The sequence below is a fragment of the Dermacentor variabilis genome, chromosome 3 (assembly GCF_050947875.1).
Source record: "Dermacentor variabilis isolate Ectoservices chromosome 3, ASM5094787v1, whole genome shotgun sequence".
NCBI classification, from domain to species: domain Eukaryota; kingdom Metazoa; phylum Arthropoda; class Arachnida; order Ixodida; family Ixodidae; genus Dermacentor; species Dermacentor variabilis.
In genome coordinates, this window is record NC_134570.1 from 65,980,457 (window position 1) to 65,995,465 (window position 15,009).

Sequence of the window (15,009 nt, forward strand, 5' to 3'; positions counted from 1 at the left end):
TCCCAGCAAAACACTCTTATTCCCGGATTCTTTCAAGGTTTCAGCGCACTCGTCTAACCCTTTAGCGGCATCGTAGCGAACTGTTTGCTAAAGACAAGACGCTTGCCCTGCTGTTACCGAAGTGCTTGGCAAAATGGCAGCACAGGAATGCAAGCTCCGTGCACCGGCCAACCGAGACATTAATCACCCCGAGTCGTTGAACCTTCTCGCTCTGCTCCAGACTCCCGTTAAGATTTTTGTTTAGTCAGAATTACACGCCCGACTGGAAAATCTGGGTGCGTAGCTGGTCTTTGTATAGCTCTAAGAAGCCCTCGGGTTGCTTGCCAAGTCACCCGTGACAGCTGCCTGTGCCTTTGACGTCCCGGGCGAAAAAAAAAAAGAAAAGACGCTTCGAAACCGTGTCAATGGGTCGGCCGTGCGTCACAGGCGTATACGTAGACGTATGCTGTCACCCGTAGCTCGTCACGTCAATGGTTCATGGACGGCCACCATGGCTTCGATGTTTTCACCGAGGCAACAGGGGCCGCATAACGAAAAGCTATTCCGTTCTGATTTCATTCCAATCTCCTCACGTCAAATTTACGTGGACACCAACGCAAGCATGGGGCGGTGACCCGCAGCGTCGTTTGAACGGTCCCATTAAACGTTCCCTTCCTTTATAAGAGGTCATTTTTGTTTGATTTAAAAGCGGATGGCATTACCTGCCTTCACAGATCTTTCTTATCTAACTGGTTGGCAGAAGATGAGGAGGTCGCCTGATTGGAAAGGGTTTCAATGGGTCCGAGAGCTACGAATACGATTTATTTCATGTTTGTTCGATACATGGGGAGATGGAAGAAAAAGCTGCTGAACAGCAGCTTGACAAGCTCCCACCCCCCTTGTTTACATAAGCAACAGCAGCTTATACAATATACATATACAGATATAAGCATATACAGATATTATACAGATATTACACATAATATACAGATACTACAGATACGGATATATACAGATATTATACAGATATTATCAGCACACACGCACACACACGTGCGCGTTTTGATGGATATCTTATACATCACTAAAAAATGGTGAAAAACAATTTTCGTAAAATATATACAAGTACAAAACGTAGTGTAAGTATGCATGGTTGAAAATACTCCAATGATTTGAAAGAACAGCAGTTATAAAATCAAACAGAAGAATTAACAGGTACACAAAGCATACAGATAAACCTGAGAATTTTCCATTAAAGGTAGTGGATAGGTAGTACATTTGTAGCCCTTGAGAAAGAAAAAAGAAGAAAAAAGAAGGAGTTACTTTTTATCAACGCTATTTCTAAACAACTAAAGGAATAAATCTATGAATTCTGTTTTCGAAACGCTCATCTTATCAATTTCTTTGCGAAAAAAATAATTTAATACACTTGGTAATGCGTGTCGTAACATTTGTTCACCGTAATTAGTGCGGTTACGATGGACTTCCCAGTGCTCAGGATGTCTGGTTGAATAATGATAGGTATTCGTTTGGAAGTTTGCCAGATTAGTTATGAGATTAATGCCTTGTTTCTTTTCATTTCTTAGTTTTTTACAAAGGTGATAGTTATAGAAGGTCTCTATTTTAATTAGCCTAAACTTTCTAAGCAAGCTGTCTGCTGAGTAGTCTGGTGGAGAATTTTCAATAATCCGGATTACTTTATTTTGCATTACCATTTGTTTCCTGACGTTTGTTGAGGTTGTCTTGCCCCACACTAAAAAGCAGTAATTTATGCGCGATAACAACAGTGAATGATAAATGAGCAGTCTTGTGCTTACAGGAAATAGGTCTCGATGCCTGTGGATTAATCCTATAGTCCGAGCTAGGGTCGTGATAACATGATTAGTGTGCGAGTCCCAGAGCATGTGCTCTGAAAAAATTAGGCCTAGAGTTTTAAATTCTGTCACAATTTCTATCGGCTGGCACTGTATTTGAAAAAGATTATTTGGAACAATGTCTCTGCCCTTCGCTCTGAATATGACTGCTTTAGTTTTTTGGGTATTAATAACCAAGCCGTTGCAGGAGCACCAATCGTGAAATTTACTTAAAGTGCTGTTTGCGCGATTAACAAGTTTTTCGTAATCGTCACCCTCGAAAAACAGGCTGGTGTCATCTGCGTAGATTAGGAATTTCGTATCATCATCAATGTATGTGTAAATAAATAAATAAATGTTAACAATGTCATTTATGTAAATATTAAATAAATACGGTCCCAAAATACTGCCCTGAGGAACACCAAACAAAGTAGATTTAAATGTGGAGGTGCTGCTGTTTACTGAAACAGACTGCATGTGAGTGCTAAGGTATGATTCCAATAACTTCAAGGCAACGCCACAAATTCCGTAGAATTCTAATTTTGTCAGCAAAATACCTCGGTTAAGAGAACCAAATGCCTTTGTAAAGTCTATCGAAACTCCCAGTACGTATCGTTTTTCTTCAAGTTTTTTTTTTTTTAGAATGAACTCTTTTTGATGAAGGAGGAGAAGTTCGGTGGAACAATGTTTCCTAAAACCGTATTGACAGTCAGTCAGGATGTTATGTTTATCTGTAAATAAAACCAGACGTGAATGGATGGCGTTTTCAAGTACTTTAGAAAAAATTGGTAATATATAAATAGGTCTGTGATTTGCTAAATTATTTTTGTCACCTTTTTTGTGTAGACACAAACCTTTGCGCACTGTAGCTGTGCTAGAAATACTCCACTTAACAGACAAGGATTGAAGATGTGGGCAAGTGAGACAGCAATAATGTCAGCAATGTATTTAATCGGGCGGACTTGAATTTAAAAGAGATCACTGGAGCTAGTATTTCTTAATTTCATGATAATAGAGAAAACTTCCGTTTCCGAAACTGGACTCAAATACATTGTCTCAAGACAACTGCCAGTCAAGTATTGGCTACAGTCTTCTGATGGTGCAGGAAACTTCAAGTTTCAAGCTAGCGCAGTGAAAGTGGATAACCGGATGAGGAGGCTGGTATCGGCGCCTGCGATTGGTCAGCTTCCCCTTGCTTGGCTTGCTGTGGCTGATCGAAAATTGGGACGGCGTGCAACGAGGAGTTAAAAATTCCGCTAAGTCGGGTCCTCAGGAAAGAAGATTAGGCAGAGTGATGTGTACTTGCCGAAAGTGATCGGCAACGTTGTGTTGGCGCGCAATTATTTTTTTATTATGCGCAAACATTGTACTCGGAGCTGCCATTTTTGCCGGCAGCTCCGAGTAACCACTGCTAGAGCTTTAGGCGGGCAGCCATCTTCTATTCCATTCGTAATATTGGAGGTAATATTGGAGGTAATATTGCATTTATAGTGCGTACGTGTCTCTTTTACGTGGTGTGTTTTGACGGTTTTGTGACATCGCGTTACAGAAAATCTAAGTGGGCGCAGCCCGAAATATTTTTTACCAATATCCGAGGGCTAATGACAAAAAAGGCGCAGAATTAGAGTGAATGAGTGAGTTAGAACTTTATTTAGGTCCTGAGGGGAAATCAATCCGGCGGCTCCACCCAGGTCGGGGCCGGTAGACAGAGTCCTTCGGCGACGGCCCGGGCCCTCTGGACAGCCATGAGCTGAGCGATGAGCGCTGTGCTTCTGAGCGCTGAGTCCCAGGAAGACTGGTCGGGAAAGTCCGTGCTCGCGTTGGCAGGGCACAGCCAGAGCATGTGTTCGAAGTTGTTGTATTCGTGGCCGCAGTGTGGGCATTCAGTAGGAAGGTCAGGATTGATCCTGCTTAGTGTCGTTGGTGTGATGTATGTCCTAGTCTGCAACTGTCTGTAAGTGACGGCCTGTGCTTAACGACAGCAGTGAAAGCCCGCTCATCAGTGACCGCTGTAGCTATTCTAAACTTGGCTGTGGTTCATAGGGTGGCATATCCGAGTGGGTCGAGCCACTTTTACTGCGATATTCATTTCGATCGCTTTGTTCAAGTTCCTTGACGTGCGTCGCAAGTATCATGGGGCTCTTTATCTGAATGTGACATACCATGTCTCTGGCTTTGGAGAGAACGCAGAAAGGAAGAAGTCATAAACAAGCACACTCACGCGGTTTATTGTTTGCTTATTGTGGAGCTGCTTGTTTTTTTGGAACGAGCGGCCCACCCGCCGTGTTGAATAAGACCTTTTCTTAGCGCCTTGACTTAAACAAAAAGCGAGCGCTCCACTGCCCCACTAACCCGCCCACTCATATTCTTCCTGAGCCAGTCATCATGTGCAACCATTTCTAAACACCATAAGAAATGAACTAATGAAATGAAAAAAACATAAATCTCGCCTATCAATGACTGCCGATGTCAATCACTGCGAGGGTGTCTGACGAACACTCGCATCATCATGTTCATCATAAGCATAAGGCATCACCATAAGCATGGGTATCGTCATCATAATGATCAATATTATGGACATCACCATCATCATATATTGTAATCATTGTGACATCATCATAGACATCATATCAGGAGCATCGATAAGCAACGCAGTTTCTCTGACACATAGTGTGCGCTTTTACGAGTGTTAGGGCTCCACCAGTGGGGCCTACCTGCTTCGAGGCAATGAAGTAATATTCAGCGAATTCGATGGGAGTAAAGAAAGAAAAATTCTCTCACATTTTTAAAAAGAATGTTTACACATGCTACGCCGAGCTCTTGAGTCCTCCACACGCTGATGCCTACTTGCTTTGTAAATGCACAGCACCACAGAACCATTAAAATGCGTTCAGGCAAAACCAGCTACAAGAATAACAAGGATAATTGTGGCTACATGCACTTGTTCTTCGTGCGCCTTATTTCTATGCAAAACAGATGTACATGTGATTCAGCTCGGACTGACGGACAGGGGCCAGGAGCTGCTGGGAACATATGGGTCCAGTAACTAGGGAACCACCTCGTCTGGTGACCACCGATTTATTTCGGGCCCAGTAAATGTTGCCTCATCATCGTCATTGAAAAAAAAGTTGTACTGAGTAGTTGTAGGGTAGAAGTTATGCTTTCCAATTTCAGTGCGGTGAGATTAAATCAGAAACAATGCCTCTAGTGAAGAGTATGTTGCTTCTACCTAATATTACAACGAAAACGTTCTTTTTCTCTTCTAGGATATGCACATTAAGTTTCATTTACCACATGTATGCTAGCCATGACTCATTTTGATTCTTTTATAGCTCAATCAAAAAAGTCAATCTTAAACGTTCTCAACATTCGCTTTCTTCATAAGCTAGACTTTAACACAGCCAAGTTACGCAATCTCTGCGAAGTTGTAGCTGGGGACATCACGAACTAACACGTGCCCGACTAAGAAATAAAAACTAGGCCTCACGGCCAAGTCACGCCGCTTTCACGTTCAGAAACGTCCGCCGCGTCAAAGAGTCGTACGGAGCGCCTGGTCGCCGACCTCACTCGCGGTGACCCGTCGGCAAAGGCGAGGGCAGTGGCTCTTTTTCGTGCACCTTGCAGGCGTTCGCGTTGCGCGTAGGCGCGAGATAAAGATGACAACTGGTCAAAGAGTGCTCAGTACTTTGTCACACCAGCGGCGCCCTATAGTGCTGGCGGGTAAGGGCACCGTCAGCGGCGGTGGCGAAGGTGGTTACACCGTAGGCTGGCCGACTGAGGTGTGGCAAGCACTGCACAGCGGCACAAGAGCCGCACAAACAAATAATCACCCAAAAAACAAGAAGAAGCAGCCGAGTGATGCACCCAGCCTCACAAAACCACGCGTGCAACAGCCGGGGGGAAGGGGGGGGGGGGAGTGCTGCTGCGCGGCTTCTCTTTTTACCGCACGCTAGCGAGCAGCCGGCGTCTATTTTCGGGCGGGACTCCCCGAGCTCAGTGGCGGCTGGCGCTGGGCTTCCTGGGGGCAGACGTCACGTTCCCATTATATGAAAAAGAGTGGGACCTGGCCGCCGTCCTGTCTTCACACCCGACCACCAGGGGGACCCCCTTCTCGCAGCCCCCGTTCCTCCCCTTCGCCTTCCCTTGCGCGGGCACAGACGCAGCACACCTCCCGCAGGACGCTTAAGCACAGACACCTTGCCCAGGGGCATAGCGTTAACCACCGGCGAGCTACGAGCCAGCAAGGTGAGTTCCCCTAGCGCGCATCCTTCGAATTCGCCGGTGATGTGGGTGGCATGCGGGCGTTCGCTGTCGCTCTGGGATTCGTTTAACCGGGTTGAAAGTTCCGAAGCCGCCGCATAGATGGGGAACAGTAGCGCGAGCTCCAATGTGGAGCACTTCAAGAAGAGCGGAGGGAGCTTGGATACTTGACCGTCGGCAACTGGAAATCTAGATACATCTGAGCTACGGCAGTGCAATAGACCGCATTGTTAGAAACTGGCTTCTGCGTGGTCACCTAGCAGGACGAAAGTACGAAACCACCGGTCGAAAGTGTCAGTGCAGTTCTTGACTCAGTGGCTTCGTGCCTTTCACGAAGGGCGGTTACGCAGGACGAATGCATTGATTGATCATGCGAGAGCGAATCTGCGGATTTCGCGCACGGCATAACCTGTCATAACCCCTCTAGCGCTGATATGCTGTCATCGTACACGTGGTGATCTTCGCCACCTAGGTTGAGGGAGCTGGTGGCTTTATAGTCTTGGTCGATGTGTAATACCCCAACTTGGTACGAAGTTTGCCACGACGCCGAAAGCAATTTAAACGCAGTAACCTTGTCCAGATAGAGATCGTCCACTCCGATTAGCGTTCATGTGACACCTGTGTCAGTGGTAAAGCCAACGCTACGTTCTTTGGTGACGACCATCCCGTCCCTCCGATCTACTGTCATCGCTGTCGACACTAAGTTCAGTGCAGGCTCGATTACACGAGTAACCGCTCGGACCTTGACCTGTGTGCGATCACACATCCTTCTCGGTCCATCGTAATGACATTCTGAGGCGTTCCATAACGTTTTATGAAGATACATAAAGTTAAAGCACACTACGCGCAGCTACAGTGAACTTTGCGAATGACTACGAAACGACACTTTACCGTCACAACACGAGCAACATATGTGCTTCAGATTGCGTAGCTCGTTATGGCCAAGGTCACCAGAAAGGAAAAAAAAAATATACGCACACGGCGTTACAACGATGAACAGTATCACATGCTTTTTGTTTGCTCTTCTTGCCCTTAACGCGCTGCGTAATCTGCACCACTGGCTCCATCAGCAGGCTCAAATAGATACGTTATGATGAGTTCATGCTGGTGCTATATTGTTTGATCATAGGGAGCGCAAATACCTCAACTCAGCTTTATTGCGTGTGATTACGCGTGTGCACTGCGATGTAGACGTAATGTATCAGCGTGATTCGCCGCGCTATCAGTGCTCCGATAACTGGCTACCCGCAACGGATGTGAAAGCACCTCCTCAACTCTCGGAACTCAGCGCCGCGTACGACCTTAGTAGTAAAACATCCGCCGTGTTTGTTTTCGCGCACATCAACGCCCGAAACTGTAGGCTCGGCGAGCTGCGCTTCTGGAAGCCCCGTTCGCGAATGTCAGCAAGAGAAACTAAATGGGTCGAGGAGGCGTGCCAGAAATGCTTCGCTTGGTGCGCCTGCACGCGTCATAAAGGACTGGTGGGATGCCTGCTCATACGACAACGTAAACACTCGCTGAAGATGGACGACAGGCTCGGACTCCTTTGGTTACGCGTCGTTAGGTTCCGAATGGTCTAGGCCTAGGTTTGACGGTCCAGGCAACTGCTCAGCTTTGATGTCCGGGCTGCAGAAGACGGAGCTATAGGCTCTCGCAAGAGTATAGTGTGGAGTCTCGCAACAAATCGAGCGTTCATAAAATGTACACCTCTGTCTTTGCAAACGGCAGTAAGACAGGGAGCATGACGACACATTTTACATGTTGATAAATATGACAAGCATTTCTTTTTCTTTCTGTCTCCCCTTACCCATTCTCCAGTACAGGGTAGCAAACTGGATATCTATATACCGGTTAACCTCCCTGCTTTTCGCATTTCATTCATCTATCTCTCTCTCTCTCCCTGTCTTGAAGGTTTTTTTTTTTCAATCATCGTAAGCAGAAATATTATTATTATTATTATTATTATTATTATTATTATTATTATTATTATTATTATTATTATTATTATTATTATTATTATTATTATTATTATTATTATTATTATTAAAGGAGAGCCTCCAAACAGCCGGCGGAATTTTGGAAGTATATGCGCAAGCGCTCTAGAAAACGTGGAGGGTGTTCTCGGCTGCTCGGCTCTAGTGGAGTGAAAGTCCAAGCAGTCACTGAACGTTTTGCTGCAAATTTCTCATCCTTATATAAGGCTTCAGGTTTAAACGCTGGTGTCAGCAACACATGACAATTCTCGCATTTAGTGCATTGTCGTTTGATGAAAAGCTCGTCAGCGAATACCTTAAGCGCTTGAAGCCTTCCCTATCCTGCTACCCTGGTTGCATCCCCTCCGCAATTCTAAAAACCTGCGGCAGTATATTTTTCCCGGTATTGATATGAATATTTGATAATGCTTTGAATAGTTCCACTTTCCCTCACATGTGAAAATCTGGTCGTGATTTGCCTGCATCTAAGTCCGGCTGAAAAACCGACGTCTCGAAGTATCGCCCGATTTCTCTGTTCTGTACCACGTCCAAGGTTTATTGGGCTTGCTCCTCACAACATATTGTCCTTTGCTGTGAAGAAATCATTGATTCAGAATCAGCATGGATTTCTCACCAGCCGCTCCACTATCACAAATCACGCAAGTTGCATGACACAGATCGCCGCGCCGGTATTTCATAGGGGACCAGTTGACACCGTTTACTGTGACAACAGCAAAGGTTTTGATGTAGTCAGCCACTCACTGCTTCTGATCAAGCTTATGCACTTTGTTGGTGACTCATCAATTGTAAATCTCTGGCGCAGTTATCTTCTTAATAGATTATGTTATGTTAACTTCAATGGCCAGACGTTCTTTTTTTTTTTACGTGGCAACTAGCGGCACCCCTCAAGGATCAGTGTTAGGACTACTCTTTTTTTTTTCATTTTTATATGTGACGCTCTTTCCTGTATTAGGAATTCTTCGTTCCTTCTGTATGTCGATGACATCAAGCAAGGAAATTCATGCTGCCGACGCCGGCAGTCGCATCCTGCAGTCTGACCTGTTTTCTTTTTCTTAATGGTACAAAACTAATAACCTCAACATGAATAATGCTAAGACCAAAGGCATGACTTTCACACTCAAAACAACAAGCATTTATTTTTCTAATCCTGTAGATTCTGTACCATTGCGTAAGGTCTGTGAGATCAATGGTCTCGGTGTATTTTTTAATTCAACCTTACACTTTTCTGCTCGCAATAAACGTGTTGCAATGCGGGTCAAGCGCTTTCATGGTTGTGTTTGCAGACTATCGAGGGCATTCAATTCCCCTACACCATCCCGCAAGTTGTACACAACAATCTGTCTTCCTCAACTCGAATATGCCTCGGCCGTCTGGAATGACATTCCTAGATCCAACAGTGACCTTATAGAACGGGTCCAGATAAACGGTCTAAGCACATATCATCACTGCTTTGCTAACACGGACACTCGACCTTGTTCTAGCATTGTTGGATTATTGTCATTATCCTTACTTAGATGCCGATGTAATCGCGCTGACCGTCTGTTTCTTTTGAAACTGTTTCACAGAATCCTCACCTTCCCCGAACTCCTCAGTTGTATCACGTTTCGTATTACGCGCAAGATCACTATAGAACATAGACCTTTGCATGTTCCTTCACCAACACTTAACTTTCCACAAAATACTGAGTCTTTACAACGCTTATTTTCCTGACCTCAATATTTTTCATAACTCGCTGTCATTATTCTTGTCCTCGCTTTGCGTTGTTGTGTCCTAGTTTGACAGATTGCTCAACTGCACTTTTTCTCCTGTTTCTTTGATATTCACCTTGCACCTTGTTGTACTTGCACTCTTATATTCAATGTTATGCTTTCTTACTGATTGTTTTTTTTTTACTTATATTCCTGGAGGCTCTAAACGACCGTGGTCCAAGAAAACAAATTATTTATTAATTCATTACACTTGCGCTCACGTTAGCGCTAGTAAGCCTTTTGGCAGCACAATTTCTGCAGTGTTGCCCCAAAACAAGAAAAAAAATAGAAAACAAAAGATTCATGTATTGTAGTGTGACGCAGTGTAATCTAATGTAACGAAAACAACTGAACGCGACCACTAGAAAGGAAAAGCAATGCTAAATGACTGCTTTAATAAAAAAAAAGGAAGCAAATATAACGCATTGTTGGAATCGATGTTATGCGAAGCATAAAACCACAGAACGCTGCGCTAGTTAATTGGCAGGAATTCGCGTTCGAGAAAGGTTGGCGTCCCATACCCGCGCACATGTAGACGGAAACAGCTGACCAGCTGGCTACCCAGCCTCGTTCGGGATTACGCAACGCGTTACCAGGTTACTACGTTACTACGCGTTTGCACAAGACGAACGGCCACGCGTCCCACGCGAGCCTGTATGTGCCGACAGCAGCAAGATGGCCACAATCGTGTGAGCGCCCGACGGCACGATTTCTACTACGGTCGTTCGACGCGAGCTTACAACATGCCGTTCTACATAGTATAAGCACTGGGCGAGGTGCAGGCGAGAGAAACGCGGATTGTGACGTCATCAGTGACTGCCGCGTTATACAATCGTACGTATCTACTTCTATGTAACGTGATGTGTAGTATGCTGAAACGACGACAGCATTTGCACTCCGCAGATGAAACATGAAAAAAACCTGTTATACCTGGGCCGACCGTGACGGCAGAACAGCGTCGCACTGTTTCTACGTATAGCATTAGCTACGACTAGGAAAGTGCTGGGGAATGTGGGCCGATCCCGGAGACGGGGTTGAAGTGTCTCGAAGCGCGCGCTGTCACGAGGGCGGAACGCTAGAAACAGGCATGTCGCGATGCACGCCAAACGTTTCAAAGCGCTCTGGTGAGCTCTGGCGCGAGAGGTGCATGCGTGAAATTGGGGTCTACTGGTCAGAGCAATGAACTGCGGCGCTCGAATCGGACAGGTTAGATTCCACTGTGGGTGCTGCATTCCTTTTCATTGAAGAGGTCTGAAATGTGACGAGGCACGAAATTCTTACCTGCCTAGCTACTTACCGACCCAGTGCAAAGTGCCTAGAATGAAGTGAAGATATCTTCGCCTAAGAAATCGCCGAGGTAAGTCGCGGTAAGGTCCTGTTTGTCAAAAGTCCGGCGGTTTACAATGCTATACCACATACACGGAGCCTCGTGAAGCTTCCTACATTTTAGGCAGCCACCCCTTGAGTTCTCTCTTGTTTTCATTTTATAGCGACCACCCGAAAGGGCATCGAAGAGTGCCGCTCTTTCTACGTTCTGTTCCAGTGCGTTAGAAAATCACAAGCAGGACGACATTTTTTTCGCCCTGTTCCTCGGGTGCGCTATAAATGAAAGGCAAAGAGAAGTAAACGAAGGCGGTCTTGAGCTATGTTGGCAAAGAGGAAAGCTGACTTGCTTTAGCGTGGTTATACTATAACTGTTTTTTTTTTTCGTGGTGTCTTTCATTTGGAAACGCTGGCAAGTACACTATTGCCTCGCCTTAATGAGATGGGGAACGCAGACTTGGCATCGCCGTTGCTGGTTGCACGCTTTTTGCAGAGCTCCTCATCACCTGGGGGGGAGCGCGTCAGAAAATAATATGCGGATCCCACGCACTGTGGGAATCGATGTAAGCGAACCTTTCTGTCCTGTTTGCTTTGATTGTCGATAATTAGCGGTGATGTTAACGGCGAATGCTTAATTTCCTCAACGCTTAATCCGACACGAGAGTGGTGAGTTGATGTTAAACGTTACCTTGCGTGCACCACTGCTGTTTGTCTGCGTAGTAGACACAACACACAGGGAAGGTGTTTGCTTGAGGTGTTGCTGTGCGCCGTACTTCGTAACCTCTGAGAAGGCTGAGCATATTAAATGTCTCACATGGCACATCGCATCGTGGCAAAAGTGTTAAACTTTAATTTAACTATGAGGCTGTAGGTGCCCAAACCGCAATCGGAATATGAGGCAGGCCGTAGTGGCGGACTCCGGATTAACTTTGACACCTGTGGTGTTCTTTAACGTCTCCCTAAACCTAAGTGCACGAGCGCTTTTTTTTTTATTACGTCCCTGTAGAAATGCGGCTGCCGCGGTCGGGATTAAACGTGCGACTCCGAGCACTGTCATAGCCGCAAAGCTACCGCGGTGGGCACAGAAGTTGATTTGACGTGCGACCGCTTCCTTTGTGCCACCTAGACCCTACGGTGCGCTTTAATGCGGCTCCGCTTCCGCACGGCCTGCGTAAGTTGTCCGCTTGACAAATTTGCATGGTGTTTATCTTTCAGAAATAGCAGAAACGTATCGTACCGTACCTTGAATTTAAATTTATCCCGTTTGCCCGCAGCCACTGTCATGTCTACAGTAGCAGCATTTCCTTCCCTTCTTCCGTCACCTTATCCCAATCACCCCCCCTCCCCCATGTCTGGGAACTGCGAGCGAAAACTGTCAAGGCTGTTATTCACTTGTTTCGCTACTGCCTCGATTACACTCATTCTATTCCTCCTGTCCCCCCTCCTCTCAACCATTCTATCTCGCTTCCCTCTGGACTTGCATGTCCGTAGAAAGGCAAGCGCTGCAATTTCTGCTATGCTTTCGGGGGGGCTCACGGATAATTACAGTTGTCAAGAGGCTGATATGGCGGCAAGCAGGGAGCTCCAGAGGGCATTGCGCACATTCAAGGCGGCTCTGAGGTCCAAACAAGTTTCTCGCGTCGTCTTTCCTCGTTGTCTCGCTTCTGTCATGCATGCACACGCTCCACCCCCTGACACGGTGTGCCAGACAAAAGCAGTAGCAACAGCAGCAGCAGCAGCAGTGGGAAAGTCGAAGGAAGAGGCAAAGAAAGCTTTGCGTTAAAGAAAGACGATCGTAACACGAGGCCTCGCAAGAACCCTCGACCAGAAGCGGTTACACTCCGCCGTCGTCGACGCTAGAAGAGAAAGTGGGGGGGACGAGAGAAGAAAGGCGGCGCTGTGAAGTGATTCTGCATTTCGCGTCCCCGTTCTAGGTTTTGCTTCAGTGGCGAAGAGATATTCTAGTGGGGATCTGATAAAGAAAAAAGCAAGAGGAAACAAAACAAGAAAATGGCCTAATGGTTTCGGGAACCTTGGCCAGTTACTTCTGAAAGCAAGACATTGAGGGGCGGTTGTGTGGCCCAGGACGATGTGAGCGAGAACGTGGCGTTTCACACTAAAAGTACCGAGGGGCGTCAAGAGGAACCAGTGGTAACGGTGATATGAGCACCCATTCATCTTGCGCTTCTCTTTTTTTTTTAATTGGCGGCGCATCCATCCTTTCAGATAACTGGCTACCTTAATGCAATTAGTAATATCTCTTATGAATGGTGTGTTTTGGTGATGATATATTTTGTGCGATTATTATTATGAAAAGTGGCGCATACCCAGTGCCACACACGCAGTGACTAAATTTGGAGTCAGAAGGAGTTTTTTTTTTTTAATAGAAGCACATAACCCAATGGCACACACGCTGTGACCCAAGTTGGCATGAATTATGTTCATTGAAGAGCGGCACACAACACAACAACTGAGTGACTCAAGTTCGAATAAAAGAGGTTCATTGAAGAGCGGCACACACCCAGTGTCCCATGACCAGTGACCCAAGTTGACGGCAAAAGGGTTTATTGAATAGCGGCACATACCCGCACCTTCCGTACCCTGTGACCCAAATTGGCGTGGAGCGTGTCCATTGATGAATGGCATGTACCCACCGTGCCATACCCAGTGACCTGACCAAGTTGGTGTCACAGAGGTTCATTGAAGAGAAGCACACAGCGAGTGACCCAAGTCGGCGGAAAAGATAGCGGCACATACCCAGTGTTGCATACCCAGTGACCCGAATTGGTTAACCGGTTGGTTTTGAGCCTCGTTGCCTCAGCCCAGCAGCGCGTTGCTCTACCCGATTGGCCATAGTGACCAGTGACGGAAGTTAGCGTGAACGAGGTCAGGCACGTACGTACGTACGTACGTACATACATACATACATACATACATACATACATACATACATACATACATACATACATACATACATACATACATACATACATACATACATACATACATACATACATACATACATACATACATACATACATACATACATACATACATACATACATACATACATACATACATACATACATACATACATACATACATACATACATACATACATACATACATACATACATACATACATACATACATACATACATACATACATACATACATACATACATACCGAAAGCTGAGTTACGTTCCCAAAGAAAAAGTGCGACTCGAATCAAGAAACATTTCGGGATCCTTTCAGTCATTTCGGGATCCACTCAGTGTTTGCCACTCAGTGGCAAACAGTGAGTGGATCCGTGGATGTTTGCCACTCAGTGGCAAACACTGAGTGGTTAAATCAATGAAAATAAAGTGGTTCAAGAAGATGTTGAACAGGAGTCACCATTCCAATAACAGGTTGGCATACTTGGTCAACATACAAGAGTTATATGAGCCACTTCGTAGGTACTTTCATATAACTTCGGATATATATATATATATATATATATATATATATATATATATATATATATATACACACAAATCTATTCGGCGACAACCAACTGACCCAATGGCCAGACAGCCACGCGAAACACGCGAAAGTAGGAAAAGAAAGATTCGCTTTGAGAAAAGCCACGCCTAGATGGATAGATATTTGTTTTCCTACTCGAAGGCCAATATTTGGCATATGCAAACCGCAAGCTTACCCGCATTTCCTACAAATAAAATTCCCTTTGTCATTGCCGGTGCTTCTTTTGTCTTATTTGTTCTTCAAAAAATGACAAGATTTCGTTAGATAATGTGCGGATTCTGAGATAGTTGTTTACTGAATCATAGCTCTACACATGCTTTGATAAA

At 45.5% G+C, this 15,009-nt stretch overlaps 1 protein-coding gene across 2 annotated transcripts in view; it reads left to right on the top strand.

Annotated features, from left to right (window-relative positions):
* Positions 1–5,911: 5,911 nt before the first annotated feature.
* Positions 5,912–15,009, top strand: part of LOC142575772 (uncharacterized) — a 51,061-nt gene continuing 41,963 nt past the window's right edge. Inside the window, exon 1 of one of the 2 annotated variants that reach the window (XM_075685401.1) lies at positions 5,912–6,077. The gene's annotated coding sequence lies outside the window, so the exon portion shown is untranslated. The remainder of the gene's footprint in view (positions 6,078–15,009) is intronic. The other variant, XM_075685402.1, reaches the window with a different exon arrangement.